General features: G+C 42.2%; 1 protein-coding gene and 1 long non-coding RNA gene across 3 annotated transcripts in view; one reads left to right on the top strand and one right to left on the bottom strand.

The window, feature by feature from the left end:
- Window positions 1-2,610, bottom strand: part of prr33 (proline rich 33) — a 33,121-nt gene extending 30,511 nt beyond the window's left edge. For both annotated transcript variants that reach the window (XM_073049383.1, XM_073049384.1), the window contains exon 1: window positions 2,326-2,610. The gene's annotated coding sequence lies outside the window, so the exon portion shown is untranslated. The remainder of the gene's footprint in view (window positions 1-2,325) is intronic.
- Window positions 2,611-2,734: 124 nt separating this feature from the next.
- LOC140729539 (uncharacterized) lies at window positions 2,735-10,135 on the top strand. Its single transcript, XR_012099346.1, has 4 exons — window positions 2,735-2,803; window positions 3,546-3,685; window positions 8,054-8,094; window positions 8,298-10,135. It is a non-coding gene; the product is annotated as an uncharacterized lncRNA (long non-coding RNA).
- The last annotated feature ends 2,722 nt before the right edge of the window (window positions 10,136-12,857 follow it).

Raw genomic sequence — 12,857 nt, 5'->3', positions numbered from 1 at the left:
ATAACTACAAAGTTGAAAAGAGACCAGGCATAGACAGGAATGCAGAGCGGAGACAACAATCAGTTTAGCCACGATCTTGATCTGTGGCATACAGGAGGGAGACAGAAAATCTTAGTGGTGCCACAGCAACAAAGTCTCACTCAATATCAACAAAACCAAGAACTGCTTATAGACTACAGGAGGAAAGGGCTTTAGGTCCATGAACCAGAGGTGGAAGAGGGTCAGTAGCTTTAAATTCTTTGGTGTTAACATATCAAAAGACTTGTCCTAAAACCAGCAAGTAAGTGTCATCACAAAGAAGGCACAACAGCACCTCAAATTGCTTAGAAGTTTGTGTAGATTTGACATGTCACCAAGAACTTAGACGAACTTCAATAGATGCATAGTGGAGAGTATCCTGACTGATTGCATCAGGGCCTGGTATGGAAACACTGATGCCTAGGAATGGAAAAGACCACAGAAAGTGGAGGATACAGCTCAGTCCATCACTGGCAATGTCCCTCCCAACCACTGAGTACATTTACCTGGAGCTACAGAAAGCAGGATCCATCATACAACACCCCCATCATTCAGGCCATGCCCTCTTCTTGTTACTACCCTTAGGCAGGAGGTACTGATGCCTTAGTTCCCACAATAATAGTTTTTAGCACCATTATTATCCTACAATCATTAGGCTCCTTAACCAGCATGGTTAACTTCAATCACAGCTACTCTGAACTGATTCTGCAGCCTACAGGCACTGTAATGATTCCACGGCAATTTAGTGATTTTTAGCACCTTTCTAAGGGAAAATTGTGATAAATACTTTAAGGATGTTTTCATGGTGAACGCCACAGAAAACCATATTGGTGAAGGCATTAGAGCACAGGGTCAATGTCAAACCTGTGCATATTGTGACATCATTGAATTGCCTGGATCACCCAGTCATTATGGCATAGTCGTTGGGTGTTTGTTGCTATGGTGCTGCAAAATCATTTGATTTAATCAATTTTTTCCAAATAGCAAGGGGTGTAGCAGCTGCTTAAGGATTTTGTTCAAATCTCAAGTCTCCTGGAAAAAACAGTTGTTCCAATACTTGAAAGAAAGTGATTGGGAGAATAAACAAAGGACATTAATGCAGGCCAAATAGAGGGAAGAAGAGAAAGAGAACAGTTCTCAGCAAGAGGTCATATCTGCCTTGGGTATCCATGAAGCGATTCTTCTATCTGAACTTCAGTATGGAACAATCAATGCATCTCTGAACCTCAGCCACAATGCACCTCCCCATTCAGTCGGGAGAAGGGGGTTGGAATGGGGTCTGGCTGTCTTTATGTAGTGAAGTATTCTGTGTGGTTGCCAGGCTTTTAAACTTTGTGCCCTTCCTACTGAGATGTACAACTACTTAAGAGTTCAGTTAGATTTGTCAGATTCTACATTGGATCCAGATGATCCTCACAACTTCTAAGGCACAATCCTATTTAGTCCCCCCAACCCCAACATTCCCTCTGTACCATTGAGAATGAGAACATTGTTACTTGTTCACCACAGACCAGTTAGACACACCCATAAAAAATCAGTTCAAATTCCTCTCACAGGGACCCAAATGGAACTAATCTTTAGAGTATCACACACAAAATGCTGAAGGAACTTAGCAGGTCAGGCAGCATCTATGGAAAGGAATAAAGAGTCAAGTTTAAGGCGGCGACTTAAAGAGTATGCTTCATTGTCGCAATGCAAACTGTTACCAGGAAATAAATATAAATTTTCATGTTTGATGGCTAAGAAGTTGTCTATTAATAGACTGTCTGGATGCAGAATTTAACACAGAATTGTAATATATTTCACTTCAAGCAAAGCTTTTGTGCATTTAAAAAATAAATTACATTAGTCAATGTGCAAAAAGAGTTTTATGGGACACATGACATTACCTAGAACATTTTGTTGATTTATTGTGCAGTCAAAGTGATATAAAGTTGAGCAATTGCATAGCAGATTTAATGTTACCTCAATATTGTGGTTCTTAATTTTCCAATTTTAATGTTTCACTAAACGATTTTAAATATTTTAAATTATGTGTGGCACTTTCCAATCAAGTAAAAATTCCAGTGTACAGAACCCGATTTGTGCTGGCCACGTGTAAATTACATCAGTTAGTTTTTAATAACATTGTATTAACAGGCCTGCTGTCCCGTAATTTTGATTTATGCACACCTACTTAGCCTTACATGATGAATTAACATAATACCGTCACGTTAAATCTCCCTTGGGAGTTATCTTTCTCCGCACCCAATTCCTGGTTTTTTTTGTCTCCCTTTGGCAAACAAGGCTAAAGTAAACGGCATTTACCTGCAGCTTTTCAGTGAAAGTGTAAGGTGCTTGCTACAGCTTGCAGATCCCGGTTAGCTCGCTCAGTAAAATTTGCAACTCAGACCCTGGGGCTGCAGAATGTAGAGCTCATCTCCTCCAAGCCTATACCCTCCCGTAGCTGGAAGGGATGTTAACCTAGGCTCAGAGAGACAGAGAGAGAGAGAAAAAAAATCCCCTGTGATGTTTAGTACTTGGGCATTTACTGAAGCTCCGTTACAGGGATGGTATGCGGTCTCCCTGATTCAGAGCGCGTTTCCTTTACCCCATTATTTTTGTAACATTGCCCGGAGACAGTGAGTTTCTTTTAACTCCGCTCCAGGAAGGTAGGTTCCTATTGGTTTAGGGTCTGAAACGAAGACGTCACTGTTTCATGTACGTGCGTGGGAGGTGGAGCCCTGAGTTGAGGGTGGCGCTGCTCATGTGATGGGAAAGCGATCGTGCTGGAGATGCGGTGAAGGTTTTTGTTGGGGCTGCCATAGTTGATGGGACAAGAGGGGCGGAAGGGGGACATGCCTCTGGTGGGGGTAGAAGTATAGGCGTGTACATGGTATAGGGAGAGGATGAATTTTTCTCTCTGTGTATGCCTGTTCGAGTTCCAACCACACCCAATTATATCATACATCCCTTTAATCGCATCCTTGTGAAATTGTATCACAGTCGAACGAGATCCCGGGAGTACCTTGCACCCTATGCTGAAACTCCAACATTAGAGTTGACCATTTTGATGATAAATTACACCAAAAGGGGCTTTGGGGTTCTAATGCCTTTTTCCTTTCATTCATCCTCGCGGGGGGGGGGGGTGTTTCGTGGATGTCTGCGGAGAGTAAGAATTTCAGGTTGTATATTGTATACATTCTCTGATATTAAATGGAACCATTGAACGTTGTGGGTTTTTTTAATGCTTGAAGAGTTAAAGAATTATCGAATGGTAATATCAGAGGGAAAGCCCACTTAGCGCATCCCCCCCCCCTGAAAACAGCAAACAAGTCAGCCTCTGCAGAGGAAAGTTAATGCGGGGAAATGTTATGGTCCCCGTTAATATTTCCTCAGTATGTCACCTTCAGCGCCCGCAGACCTTACTGCGTGCTGAAGTCCCGCAAAAAACACGCGAACCTCAACTTGCTCCTGTCCTGCATAGCCCGTACTCTTCTTTGAACTGCTAAATTTAGAGGACCTTGTCTTCTCTCTCTCCTTCCCAGTGCTCTCGGGAGTTCAGGACCAATCCGCATTCCCCCCCGGATCGGGTTTCACTATAAGATCAGGGCGTATTCAGCCGGTGGGGTGCAGCAGATCCGACTGCTTGTCAAAGCCACCAGGGATCTCCCTTCCATCCTTCGCGGTAAGATCCACAACGGCCTCTTCCCTTTTTCCACAGGAACTTTCTTAAGATAAGGGCCAATCTTTAAAAACTGGAGAAGTTTTCATGTTGAGTTGCAATTCTACTTTACCAACCTATATTGGTATAAATGTGTAGTTTTCCCCCTTAAGTAGTAAGAGCGGGCTAGTTAGTGGTGGCTGTAGCGGAGAACTTTATGAAGGGCGACAATGTCTCTGTTCTGGACTAATTCTTTCTTGGAGAGTAACTTGTACTGTTAGTATCTTGCTTGAATCCATACGAGTGAGATATGTCCGCCAGATCTAAGGATTTAGAGAGAACAGGATCTAGTTCGACGTACAATGTGGTGGGAATCTACTTAGTTGTTGTAAGTTGCGTACTTCCAAGTTTTAGAATAAAACTCCGCGTGTGGTCCTCCTTCTGCGCCGAGCTGGACCAAAACACTCGAAATGGGGAAGGTAGGGAAAAGAGAGTTGCATCTGAGGGAAAGCCTGGATGAGTGCGTGGGATTGCACGCTGCCGTGTGGAGTGTGCGCGTCGCGGTGTGAGGATGCTGCCGCTTGGATCTCCCGCGCTCACAGGGAGAACCGCAATTTCGCTCAGGAGCTGAGTGAACGGAGATTATTGGCTTAACTCTGAGAGGGAGGGAAACGGTAGTAATTGAATGCTGAGATTATTCCACAGGAGCAAGTGAAAAGAAAATCGACCTTGAAGTAATATTATTATTGAACCGTAGAAAATTGACCCAAGGAAGGGAAAGCTGCAGAAAAAAAAGATTGAAAGAAATGGAAAATGGGATGAACTCGGAAAAGAAGCAGGGAGGAGGCTAGAGATGAGAGAACGCGAGAGGCAACAGATGCAGGAAAGCATTAACGTTCAGCGACAGCTTTACAGTGGAAGAGTTAAGAATCCGCTAGTCATCTGCCGTCAGAAAATGTAACACGTACAAGGCCAGGTACTAAAAGGCTTATTAGAGCACAGGCGTTATTCAGGACATGAAATGCCTTTCACCTATTTTTTTAAAGCTAAACCTTGAGTAGGATTATAAAGTCCTGATAATTGGATACATGTCAGTAGTTTAGAAAACCGCATGGATTAAGTTAGCGTCTCGGTTTAGCGAATGAAATGTAAACAGTTCATAATTCCTAACCCAGAGTTGTGAATGAGGACGGCAGAAGACTGAACCCCGACATTCTGTGAAAATGGCTTGCGGTGCACGAACCGATTTTTAAATGGGAACTGAGTGTAGAAGTGGATTCTGACATTAACAACGTGGCTGCGATGAAAAGGTTTGCTGGTGAATGGGCAGCAGCTGCCCCTTCCCCGTGTCCCAGACATGGGTTGTCCTACTGGACGTTAAAGAGGCATCACCTAATTAGGAAGCGGAGAGGCTGGGCAAGAAATATCCCAGTGATCGCCAGAAACTGAAGACGTGGAAATCGGATCTTGCAAAAGCAAGATTCAACATTCCCAGCTGTTGGCTTTGTGGCACGACTCTTCTTGCTGATCTTTAATAAAGGTGCTTATAAGTGGAAATACATTCAGGCGCTGTGCCCTTTGCAAGGGGTATCTCCAGGAGCTGCTCAAGATGGTTCTTAGACTGACCTTGCCTTTGTGCCTGGCCACAACGCAAACCTATTTAGTTTTTTATTTTAAGAAGACGAAAGATATCCCGAGTGGTTCTGCAGGATACCCACTGTTGTGGGGCGGGTGACGTGATGATGGGGTGGGTAACAGATGAGCTACGGTTATGTAGTTGCGATGGCCAGCTGGCAGAGCAGTGCAGGAAGAGGCAGTTCATAACAGAGTTACATTTTATATGCGACTGTGCGCTTTTCCCGATTCACACTGTGTGCTTATCTGCCTAGTGTATCTAATAGTTGTTTCCGCTGTCCTTTACATCCGTTTAAGAATGAATCCTGTTTTGATTTTACTGGCGTTAGATTCGGAAGATGCAAACCCCCATAGTATGTTCCTTTTAACAATTTTGAATGTTGTTTCAATTTTAAATGCAGGAAAGGACGCGCGCTTTGCCGGTGTGTTAAAAACATTACAGTATCAAGAGTTAGAAGGAAATTTTGTATATATTCTTTGGGGATGTAATGCTGTGTCTTAAGAAACAAAATATCTATTTCAAAACTAAAATTTTAGAGACATTTCTCTTTTTCTTGTTTCTTATATCAGTTCTATTGCTAAGTTCAAAGGGAGCCGTATTGGGACTCCACCCCCCCCCCCCCCACACACACACACACATGAAAGCTGAAGGGTTCACAATGGGTCTCCATTCTGATGCCCTCATGAACATAATCCCAGACTGCTCCTGGCGCTGACCCAGGCACTACTCACTCCTAGTGTGAGCCTTCACACCTAAGTTAAAATGTTTTATTACCCAAATGTAATGCTTTTCATTCTGGTTCTAAGCCCTAATTATTGCTTGCCCGAAATGTGTGTTGATTGTAATTCTCTGGCATAAATACTTTTGAATGTCATGGATCAGTCTTGCTTGGTTTCCCATTGCCACATTTAACGGTATCGACCTGGTGGGGCTTTCTCATGGTGCCCTGGAGTTCAATGTCCTGTGGTCTGAGTGGCAGGAGGGCCTTGGGTGTACATTGAAAAGGGTCAATTCCAGAGTTTCACTGGTGGCCTTGACAGGCAGTAAACCCTTCCATATAAATAGCTGTAAACACTCCAGGTGATCTTTAATAGATGTTCTATATTTTTCTCTGTCAGAAATTTAAAAACTACTGAAATTGAAGTACATAATTAAAAGTTAAAATATACGGAAGTGTCAACTCCCCACCCCATCACCCAGGTGCTCCAACTTCCTCACACATCTCAGGGACATGCTGGATATTTTGTTCACTGACCACTGTAAATTACTCGTGTTGCGAATGGGTGGTAGGAGGATCACGGGGTGCTTATGGGCACATGTGAAAGCATTGGTTAGGGAATAATGTGAGGGAATGTGTTAGCTATGACAGCTGGGCCATATAGCCAATATATATATATAAAGCATTAAACTAAAATAAATATAAATATAAATTTGGCAATTAATCTGAAGTACTCTAGCCCATGGAAATCAATGATCTCATGTTGGACCTGATCTGGTGCAGGAGCCAACAGCCAATGTAAAGCTGGAGATTCTCTGTATGATGGTTTCACCTTTGGTACAACTTCAGAAATCAAAGACATTTGAAGGAACAGATGAGGGCATTTACCAATGCAAGCAACACTCAAGTTCCTTCCAAGCAAAATGACAGGAAAAAAGAATTTAAACCTTCGGTTACGATATTTGGAAAACTATTCTGACAATCAAAGTTGTTCATTCTAGAAGACTCTGGCCTGGTCTATAGAGACACAATGGGGAGCCCACCACTCAAGAAACATCGATTTGGCCTTTGAAATCCCTGACTCGTGGATTTGGCAGAGTTTGTATAGAAGTGGGGTGGTGCCACAATATATCTGCCTAAACCATATAACCATATAACAATTACAGCACAGAAACAGGCCATCTCGGCCCTTCTAGTCCATGCTGAGCGATCTGATAAACCCTGATATTTCTATTGGAATCTCTGGCAGTGGTAAACAAAATCAAGACTATTGGACTTTATTTTTGCTGTTTCAGATTTTAATAATCTCAAGAGTATCTTCCAATATTTATTAATTGTTCTGTAATATTTAATACACATTTACAAAAAGAGTGCATTGTCATTCCTGGATCCTAGATTGGGGGAAGGTTTTGAATGTTTAGCTGGAGAGCAGGGATCCATTGGAGTTCACCTCTGACATTAGCAGAGATCTGAAAGGGGAAATCGATACCATAGTGAGTTGAAGGTCTGTGAGCTGCTTTCTTCAAGGTCAGTGGTAGGGAAGCATCGCACTGCAGACCATGAAAGCCATCCAATTGTGCTGATAGCGGATGGTTTTGATGTGAACATAATTGATGGGTTTCTTGGTGAAGTTGACCCAAACAACCAGTTTTGTGCTTTAAGCTGATCATAATGCTTGGCTTTATCAAAATATTGCAGATATTTATTTAGCAACTTTCTAGATCTGGCAGATCAACTGTAAGTACAAAATGATAATCCCAGCAGCATGAGATGGGCTTTGAAGAGAGAGTATGGTTGATCTCCATCACTACATGGACAGCTGCTGATGTTGCTAGGCAGACGAATATGTGGCCACAGTGCTCTCTACCCTGTACTTTTGGTGACTATAAACGGTATAAGCTTTGCGCTATTAATGAGGGTGCTATTTCTGTCTGGTGGTTTTTATTACTTGAGGCATACTTTAAATTGCAAGGCCAAGGCAGTGCTCCTTATATGTGTGGCTGTTCTAAGACACACTCTCTCTGCTTCTTTACTGCAGATCTAAAGGGCCCAGCTCAAAATGTCTGACACTGAAGAAGTGTAAGTATTTACTTGAAGTTAGTTATAATTTTGTTTAAATCGGGACTTGGGATGGCCTAGTTGAAAGGGATGAGTTCTATCCTAGTTCACCACATGTCAAATAATGATTCATTTTTTATTTTCATTGTAATTCTTAAATTACTTTATATTATGTGTTATTTTATCTGTTACTAACTTTGTTATTTTTTTCTCATCTGTTATAGGTACGAAGGTAAGTCCATTCAGTCACTTGCAAGCAAAATGTGGTAAGGTGAGTTTATAATCTACATACATACATTCACACTCATAACAATACAGAAGGAAATTTTTCTGCCAAACAATTCTGTGCTGATTCTTAATCCACAATCCCACCAGTCCATTCCTTCCCACTTTCCCTATAACACTGCAAATGCTTCTCGCGACCATCCCAGCAGACAGTAAGTTCAAGATCATTATTATTCTACAACTAAAACATTTTCCTTTACATTATATTTTTATCTTTTGTCCAAATTGTTAAAATACTGGCCCTGGGAACTGCTTCCCACTATCTATCCAATTTAAACCAATCACATTATAGAATCATAGAGTCATACAGATCAGAAATGTTCCAGATCGGACCAACACATCCATGTTAATATTTTTTCCATCTATGCTAATACCATTGCCCACATTAGGACTATCTATCTGTCTTGCCTCTTTAAGTGTCTATCTAAATGCCTCTTAAATTTGTTAATGAACCCGATTCCACCACCATCTCTCGCTGCATATTCCAGATATCAAGCATTCTTTGTGTAAACAGTTTAACCTCAGACCCTCTCTAAAACTACTTTTGTTTTCTTGTGTTTGATGCCCCAACTAGAGGAAAAAGATTTAAGCAATCTACCATGTTTGTGTCCATATTGTGACCAGGTCACTCTTCTTTTGTTCCTGAGAAAACAAGGCTCACCTGTCTGATCTTTATCCTAGTCCTTCAACTATGTAATAGTTGTGATGAATCTCCTCTGCACCCCCTCCAATGCAACCATATGCTTCCAATAGTGTGCCAATCAGAACTTCACACAATATTCTAAATGCAGTCTTCTGCACCCTCCACAAAGCCTTCACTTTTTTCCTGTAATTCAGTGCAACAACTGGAACAGCACACAGCTCCAGCTATGGCCCAACCGAAGTATTCTATAGCTGCAAAGTAACTACTTGACTTTGATATTCAATGCCTCAACTGATGAAAGCATGCATTCTTTAGGACCCTATCCACTTACGTTGCCATTTTTAGGAAGCCACGTACTTGCACCCCAAGATCCCTCTGTCCATCAATGCTGCTAAGGGTCCTGCCATTTACTGTGTATCTTCCTCTTGTATTTGACCTCCCAATGCACCAATTTTGAACTATAATGTAGAGAGCAATTTTGTTGAGTTTTAATGCCTATTCTTGCCTGAATTTTTTTGAGTTTAATGCATTGGCATTAGTAAATTATTGGGAAAATTTTGAAAATATTCACAACTACGTTTGATCTTGAGGAGGGATTATGCAAGATTCCAGTAGCCCGTCTGTTCCAGTAATGAACCAACCAGAATCATTCTGAGCCACGGGACATTTTAAATAAAACCAGAGACATGCAGACTTTATGTGCCAATCCCAATGCACCCAGATTTGGACTGGCTTAACTTTGAATGATCTGCATGATGACCAGCCAGAGTCAAAGCCATTTGCACTGAGGAGGGTGGAGTTTGTGAATTCCTGGCAACAGTTAGATGAAGGTGGGTTTACTTTTTACAGTGTTTGATGTAGCACTCCTGCAATTTATTCCCAAATCCACATAGTTCATCTGAGATTTGTAGTGGCCTATTCACTTGTATTGCTGGAGAGACTGGCCAGAAAGTGCATGACAAAGACTTTGACCAATTTAGTCCTTAGACCACAGTCAGGGTTCTATTTGTGTATATGTTAAAAGGAGTTTCCCACTTGAAAAACTGTAGGCTGCTTCAACAGGCCTCTGGAAAAGTCACAGTAGGCATTCAAAATCTAGACAACACACAAAAAATGCTGGTGGAACACAGCAGGCCAGGCAGCATCTACAAGGAGAAGCACTGTCGACGTTTCGGGCCGAGACCCTTCGTCAGGACTAACTGAAGGGAAAGATACTAAGAGATTTGAAAGTAGTGGGGGATTTGAAAGTGCCCCAGACAGTCCTTCCAGGTGAGGCAATACATCACCTGTGAGTCGGCTGGTGTGGTATACTGCGTCCGGTGCTCCCGGTGTGGCCTTTTATATATTGGTGAGACCTGACGCAGACTGGGAGACCATTTCGCTGAACACCTACGCTCGGTCTGCCAGAAAAAGCAGGATCTCCCAGTGGCCACACATTTTAATTCCACGTCCCATTCCCATTCTGATATGTCTATCCATGGCCTCCTCTACTGTCAAGATGAAGCCACACTCAGGTTGGAGGAACAACACCTTATATATCGGCTGGGTAGCCTCCAACGTGATGGCATGAACATTGACTTCTCTAACTTCTGTTAATGCCCCTCCTCCGCTTCTTACCCCATCCCTGACATATTTAGTTGTATTTTTTCCTCTCTCTCTGCCCATCACTCTGCCTGTTCTCCATCTCCCTCTGGTGCTTCCCCCCCCCTTCTTTCTCCCGAGGCCTCCCGTCCCATGATCCTTTCCCTTCTCCAGCTCTGTTGCTTCAGATTCCAGCATCTGCGGCCTCTTCCGACGCCTGGGCTTCAACACCCGACGTGGTGTTATCTTAAATCTGCTGGTGCGTCGGCGTGTGTGTGTGTGTGTGTAACGGTGTGCTCGAGTGTCTGAGTGTGTGTGTGTGTAACGGTGTGCTCGAGTGTCTGAATGTGTGTGTGTGTAACGGTGTGCACGAGCGTCTGAGTGTCTGTGTGTGTGTAATCACCTTTCCAGCTCTTAGCTTCATCCCACCCCCTCCGGTCTTCTCCTAACATTTTGCATTTCCCCTTCCCCCACTACTTTCAAATCTCTTACCACCTTTCCCTTCAGTTAGTCCTGACGAAGGGTCTCGGCCTGAAACGTCGATAGTGCTTCTCCTTATAGATGCTGCCTGGCCTGCTGTGTTCCACCAGCATTTTGTGTTTGTTGTTTGAATTTCCAGCATCTGCAGATTTCCTTGTGTTTGCCATTCAAAATCTAGCTCCGTTTTGAAGCTGTTAGTATCTCATTCTCTTTGATTTTGGCAAGTTAAAATCAGTTTACTGGTTTGCTGGTTATTTTAAATCATTGTAACAGTATCCAAAGCAATGGCAAAGGAATTTGCAAAAACGCAACACCATCCATTATAAAATTTCCACAAAAGTATGAAACACAGCTCACTTTTTTCAGTATCAGAATCAGGTTTAATATCAGCAGCATATGTCATGAAATTTGTTAACTTTGTTGCAATGCAATACATGATAATATAGGGAAAAACCTGTGAATTACAGTAAGTAGATATTTATCCCACTTATTATTAATCAAGATAGTATCGTCTAGCAGTGGCGGATGTACCCCATTCATAATAGTAGTCCATTATTGGATAAAGGAATAATTAGTAGGAGAATTGCATCAAACCTTTTAAAAGTAAACAGAGTTTCTGCTTGGGAATCTCAACAGCCACCTTCCCAAATACAAATGACTTTACGCCTTGCAGTTAAGCATGCATAAACACTCAAAATTAAGCCAGACCAAGGTTGGAAGGATGTAGTGGAATAGTAAATGTTTGTGAATATGCATGTACTGTTTATACAACATGTATGTAAACTAGAAAAAAAAGAATCAATGGATATTTCCATTGCAAGTATTTGTATTATGTTAGTTATTCCATTGACAATATAATCTATAGACCATAGAATGCTGATGCATTTGGCTAGATTTAAAATACATTTCTGATATCTTAGATTATAAATTACATTCTATGTTCATAATAGAGTGCAAAAGGGTGATCTTTTCAAAATTGGATAGAATTCATTGAATATATTCACTACATTTTTGTGCACCAATGTAATCTTATACAGAGATGTTTCCTTGTTTTAAATTTGTTTTATTTAACCTTGTACTCTACAATTATATTGATTTTGAAAAATACTCAGTTGTTATTTTGTAGTTTTCTTACATAGGATGCTGAGATCTTCTGTAGCTTTCCAGATTGTCTTTTGAATGAGAACTATTTGCTTTGCTTTGATTAGGGATTTATCTGGGACTTTAGAGGAAGAGCAGATTTGTTTTCTCCAATTTACAGCTAGTTAGTTCCTGCACTAGAATTTTGTGCACAGTAGATGTAAGTGGCCGGAGATTTAATTTTGTCTCATAGCAAAGTTATACAGTACCATTAGTGTTGGCGCGTGGCCTAGTGAGCAAGGCATCAGACTAGTAACCTGAAGGACACTGGTTCGAGCCTCAGCTGAGGCAGCGTGTTTGCGTCCTTGAGCAAGGCACTTAACAACACATTGCTCTGCGACGTCACCGGCAGCCAAGCTGCATGGGTCCTAGTGCCCTTCCCTTGGACAACATCGGTGGCGTGGAGAGGGGAAGGCCTGCAGCTTGGGCAACTGCCGGTCTCCCATACAACCCTGCCCAGGCCTGCGCCCTGGAAACTCCAGGCGCAGATCCATGGTCTCTCGAGACCGACGGATGCCACCACAGTACCATTAGGAGGGGAAAGAGAGAAGAGAAAGAGATAGAAGGGAGTGTAGAGAGGGAAGGAAATAAAAACAAGCTCTTGGTTTCCTATTAATTATTTTTTCAACTTTCTGTTCTTTCTCTTGGGCTCCAT

The sequence above is a fragment of the Hemitrygon akajei genome, chromosome 6 (assembly GCF_048418815.1).
Source record: "Hemitrygon akajei chromosome 6, sHemAka1.3, whole genome shotgun sequence".
Taxonomy (NCBI): Eukaryota; Metazoa; Chordata; class Chondrichthyes; order Myliobatiformes; family Dasyatidae; genus Hemitrygon; species Hemitrygon akajei.
The sequence above is the reverse complement of the archived record's forward strand: the minus strand, read 5'-3'. Positions and strand labels throughout refer to the sequence as shown.